Genomic DNA, 6,000 nt, shown 5'->3' on the forward strand with positions numbered 1-6,000 from the left:
CTAGTGATAGTTGAAGACAAGTTAATCTCAAATTTGGGAGCCAAATCTCCATAATTTTGAGGAAGTTGTTGGTAGCTTCAGTTGTATAAATAAGAAGGCCTAGGATCTGATTAGGATTCGACTTTTTTTGTTGTAGCCAAGAGGCATTTTCGAGTTAAGACATTGTGACTAATTACTCTTATGTATTTTTGACTTTTTGATGAGAATGAGAATTATTCCCTTGATCCAACACTGAGTTGACTCAGACGGCTGAAGCTCTTGGGTTAGGGCCCAACCCTAGCAGTAGAGGTTCCTCTTTTTTGTATATGTATGCTTAAATTACATTCATAGTTTGTTGCTAAAGTGACTTATGTTTTGTTTAATCTGCAAGATGATTTCTTAGTTTGCTTCCATCTGTGGACAAATATATTAGTGGTATAATGGTGAAATTAAATACTTTAGAAAAGCTTGTGGTAGTGGCCTTTGCCTCATCTCCCTTATGGGATCATGGTTTGAGGGTTCCATGCTCACAGCCCAAAATTATATTTATTGTTTGATCACTGCATAACTTAGGATTTCTTGTTGCATAGATCATTGTTTCTCAATTCCTTAGAAGTACCTGCAATTTTCATTTTGGTTTCTTGAGTTTTCTATGGTTTAGAAGCACTTCCATTCATAGACTTAGCCATTAGCTATTAATAACTCTGTTTTTCCTAAATTCAACTCATCTTTTCCATATATAAATGAAGTTGGGCATAAATGAAGAAAATAATGTATGTTGTTGCAGGAGTTTCTGATTTGCAGGGAGACCTCATCTCACCAGCCTCATCCAAGTCTTCTCCACCTACGCTGCCAAAGTCCACCAAACCCTAATCCGAATTTCTGTTTTGTAGCAAAGTGGACATTTTCCTTGAGTAAGTCCAACCATCTTGAAGACTTGGTCTGAGCCTTGGGTACTGTACACCTCCTTTGTGCCTTATTCCCCCATCATACACCTTTCCCACACTTCATTCTACCTTTCCTACGTCTCTATAGATTTCGGCCCATTTCCTATAGTAAAGTAGGGCATCCTGTATTAGAACTAGGAAATCTTGTAGTACTATAGGAAACCCTGTAGCAACCTGTTTTAAGCCTGAATTGAGAAGAAATGGTCATATGAGATTAGTTTGGGCCTCCACTTGGCTTCCATACCCTCAACGCCATTCCATACCTGTTTCCCCATACCTTCCCCCCCTGCCAAAGATCAAATTGGTTCAATTAGCATTTGCATTCATAAAATTGAAAATCAAAAAGGCTTTTCAGTAATTTCTAGGTAGCACATGCATGCAACAGTCACAATAGTTTTAGGATAATTTCCATGCTTATTTAATCAAGATAACTAGATGTTAGATGCAAGGTTAAGTTAGGTCTCTTTTGCAAGCAATATGTGCAAATTCTTAGCTAGATATCACTTTCCAATTCAACAATTTCATTGCCTAGAGTAGGCAACATTTCCTTTCTGCATTAAGAACAATTTTCCCTTTGCTATTTGTTAGCTAGACTCCTTCTAGTCAATAGAAGACTGGTTTGAAGAAACCTAGTGGTATATCACCCCAGTTGAAAAGTGACAAGAGTATACCATTGCATCTAATGTGTATACAACACTGTCACCTCCAAGTTTGTACAAACCCCGAGTTGATGAAGTAAAGTTGGTATCCCTAGGAGTCGTAGCATACTTGCTGCAATATTGGAGCTCATCACCTTTTGGTGCCATTGTCGGGGATATGTCTAAGTAGATGTGATTTATTCTTTCCTTTTTGTTTTGAATCCAAGAGGTACTTGCGATATTTTCTTTCTTTCCATTATGCAAGTAATTCAATTCAACATATAGTTGAAAATCTTGCTTTCTTTCTATTCTGCAAGTAATTCTAAAAAAACCCTGAAAAAATAAAAAAAAAAGTCCTTTCTTGCCTTGTAGGAGTAGAGACAACTTAGGAATTTTTTTGCCAAATACCCCCACTGCATCTAACAACCAACATTCCCTCTTCTTCAGTGGTGTGAGTTAGAGGACCCATTAGGTGAACAACCAAAAATATTTGAAGATCCTATTGGGGAAGAATAAGAAGAGACTATTCCACCAACCTACACCATGGCTGAAAATAGAAATGGGATTGAAAATAGAGAAGGAGCTGAAAACACAGCTGAGGATGTTTTTCCCATCAAAGAAACTAATGGAGATCCTAGGATGAAAAACATAAGCCCCTCTAACCTTCCTGAATTCCATGGCTTAACCTTCGAGGACCTAGATACCTTTTTGTTTGAATTTGATGTCATATGCAGAACTTATGATTATACCTCTGACGACTAGAAGTTGAAATTGTTCCCATCCACCCTTAAAGATGCAACCTTGCGCTGGTGATCTGATAATCACCCTATGAGTGACATCAGTTAAAGATTTATTGAATAAACGTATTACAGACTCATGTGCTGGTGTGTGTCTATGTTATTTAAGCAACAGATCGATCAGATTGCCAATACACAGAGATTTAAAATGGAAAGACAACAGAGAAATACAGTAAGCAATACAAGAACACAAGCAATTAATAAGGAGTTCACCCTATTCTCCAGGGCTACATCTCCGGTCCAGCTTTCAGTGGTGGCCTTGTTTCATTGTGTCTTAAGCAGAAAATTACAATGCAGGGACTAAATATAAGTCTCCTAAGATGGAAATTTGCTTGGCAGGGTGGTTCTTGGATTCCCCAAGCCACTTGAGTACACAAACTTCTTTTGCCTACCAGCTCTGTGACCTTCTGGTCTATAATGGAGAGAGCCCAATGTGGTGCTCAGTCCAGACAGATCCTCTTTGGGATGGCTTGAATCTCTCAATTTCTCTGGTGCTCGATGCTGCCTCTGGTCAGCTCAGCCCTCTATCTTCCGTCTTATGCTTTTGCTTCACTATTCTCTGTGTTCCGTCCTCCTATAGGGATTCTGGTTCCTCTGTCTCTCGGGGTTCGCTGTGCCTCTCTGTCTGTTCGACTGACTGTGTATTCTGTCTCTATTCATGGCTTTGAAGCCACTCATTCCCATGTTTGTTCGATTCCTCTTCCGCCTCCGTCGAATCACCTTCTGCAGCTGCACTTGGAGTTCTCTGGCTTGGCGTCATCATCAGCTCACAGGGAGTGGCCACATGTCATCCTGTAACTCGCGCCAGCCTGCTTTTTCGGTTGATTTCTTTGGTTACGTCGTGGAATGAGTCTTCCTCCACCGTGGTGGTCAAATGGACCTCAAATCTTTGCAAACTGCAGCTTAATCCTTCATCGATTCTGCTTCCCCCATCGGGCGCAATCTCAACTGTTAGATCTGGGGCCTCTAGATCTAATGCCATACACAAATTTTGCGCGGTTGACTTGCTTGATTGTCAGTGCGAGATTAACAGCGGTTTTCTCTCTCCTCTGCTTGCCACGCATCGATCGTTGAGTGGGATCGCTCCAATTTCTCCAAAATCACTTACCGTTTGAGGGCGCCCCGATCAATACTGCCAGTTTCCGGAGTGGATCCCGCCTTTGTCCTTTAGCTCTTTTCGCCTTTTGCGTGCGTTTCTCCAGCTCTCCACATGACCAAACGCTCGGGGCTACTCCATTTTGGCCCTTTTCTCCCAGCAATGCGCGATTAGCACTAGGCACTAATTGCGCATCAAAAACCTCCTCTGTTTCCTAATCCGTGGCTCCCAGGGGCTAATTCAGCCTCCTGCGTAGTCTCCATGGGCCTCAGTCAGCATGCTTTGACTGAGGTCCTTGTCATTCCATGCTGGCTACCATTGCCACTGGTTTAGGGGTGTTTTTGATTGATGTTTTGGATTTCTTTGATGTTTGTCCCAACCTGATATAGTCATGGTTCCTTTGACAGTTCTTTATGGATCTAATTCGGATCACGACCTTCCAACTAAAAAATATTTTGGACCACCAAAAGTTGGTTTTCAAGCATCGACTAAGTGAGGGTATTGCTTTCTCACTTGTCCAATCTCAATCCACTTTGCACTGCTCGACTTTGAACCTTTGAGCCCAATTCTGAGGTACTCAACGTCTCTGCTGCGCGTTGTCCTCACCTTCCTATCCAGCACTATGTCTTCCTGCAATTCATTAAGATATTCAGGTAGAAGGTCATCAATAGAAGGCAATTGACTCTGCTCTTTAGGGTCTTCAATCATTGAAGGTTCAAACAATCTCAAGAAATCTGCATTTACGACTAAGTAGATGTGCATGTAAGCTGGTAAATCAAGGTGAAATGCAATTTCACCAATCTTCTCAAGTATCCTAAAGGGTCCATACCTGATAGGCTTTAGCTTTTTACCTTCACCTTGCATTCTGTCCTTGCTGATATACAGCCAAACTTGGTCACCAACTTGAAAACTATGCTCCATCTAATTCTTATCATGCATAGCCTTGTACTTGGCTTGGCTCTTTTCCAGCTGTTCCTATACTGCCTGGTGGATCTCCTGGATCTGTTCAATGAACCTGGTTGCCCTGTCCACATCACTATGTCCATCAACCATGGTATCTTTACCAAAGACAAAATCCAAAGGAGACCTTGGTGTGAAACCAAAACAGGTCTCAAAAGGAGATCTCTGTGTAGAAGAATGTTTTGCTCTGTTGTAAGCATGTTGCACATAACACAAGTGTTCATCCCAAAGTTTAGGATGTTTGATGCAATAACCTCTCAGTAACTGGATCACTGTCTTGTTTACTGCTTCTGTTTGGCCATCTATTTGTGGATGAAAAGTTGTGTTTTTCTTTAGTTTGGTGTCCATCAGCTCCCACAGACTCGACCAAAACTTCCCACAAATCGGGTGTCTCTATCAAATATAATAGAAGTGGGTAATCCAAAATGAGCCCATGCATGTTCAAAGAACAATTTTGCAGTCTGTTCAGCTGTAATCCATTTATTACAAGGTATCAAAATACACATTTTGCTGAACCTATCCACAACAACATATAGATAATCATGACCTTTCCTAGATTTAGGCAATTCTCCAACAAAATCCATGGAAACACTTTCCCAAGGGTGAGAAGGAACTAGCAATGGAGTGTACAAGCTTAGTTTCCTATTACTGGGCTTGGTTTTAGCACACAATAGCACACCCTCTTACATATCTAGAAACTGTCTCATTCATTTTCAGCCAATAACAAAATCTTTGCAACTATGCAACTATTTTACTTACCCCAAAGTGACCTAATATTAGAGAAAAGTGTGCTTCAATAATTATCTTTATCCTCTCAATTTGTGGAATGCAGAGTTTCCCACAATGGTATAAGAGTTGGTCCTTCATATGATAGTCCAATTCTTCTACTCTTTTGCCTTGACTCAAAGTTGCATATACATCTTTAAAGTCCATATCTTGAGCATATTATTCAATGTAGCTTTCATGTAGTACAAAATTATTCTTAAGTATGGTAGATGCATTTATAATGGGTCTAGATAACATGTCTGCAACCTTGTTATGTATGCCCTTTTTATATTTGATGACTAAATTAAACTGTTGTAGAAAACCCATCCATCTGTAATGTCTTGATTGCTGCAACTTAGTTTGGGAGGTAGATTTAGGCCCTAACAGAACCTACGTAATGAGCAAGTAAAGTGCTTGCTCCTCCGCCTGCTTTTCAGCACAATTTCATAGAAGTTGAAGTAGGTGTTTGATATTTGTCTACTGTGAAAGAATTGGGTATTAAAAATGGGAGGTAAGAACCTGTGTAACGAGAAAGTAAAGTGCTTGCTCCTCTGCCCGCTTTTCAGCAGAATTTCATAGGAATTGAAGTAGGAAATTTAGAGGTAGAATTTTTTTAAAAATCTCATAATTCCACTCAAGTGGTGATGTAAGCACCACCCATTTCACTAACCAATTGACAGGAACATTTGAAGGAGGAGCCTCGAAGAAAAACATGAAAAACATCTTCTATTATGGTAAGAAATGACTCACATTGCAATTTTTGAATTTCCTATCAAAGATCTAGGAGGAGTGACACAAATGCACATAATTCCCCCATC

The sequence above is a fragment of the Pinus tabuliformis genome, chromosome 9, assembly GCF_031772625.1.
Source record: "Pinus tabuliformis cultivar Carrire ecotype Pingquan chromosome 9, CPIR1, whole genome shotgun sequence".
NCBI lineage: Eukaryota > Viridiplantae > Streptophyta > Pinopsida > Pinales > Pinaceae > Pinus > Pinus tabuliformis.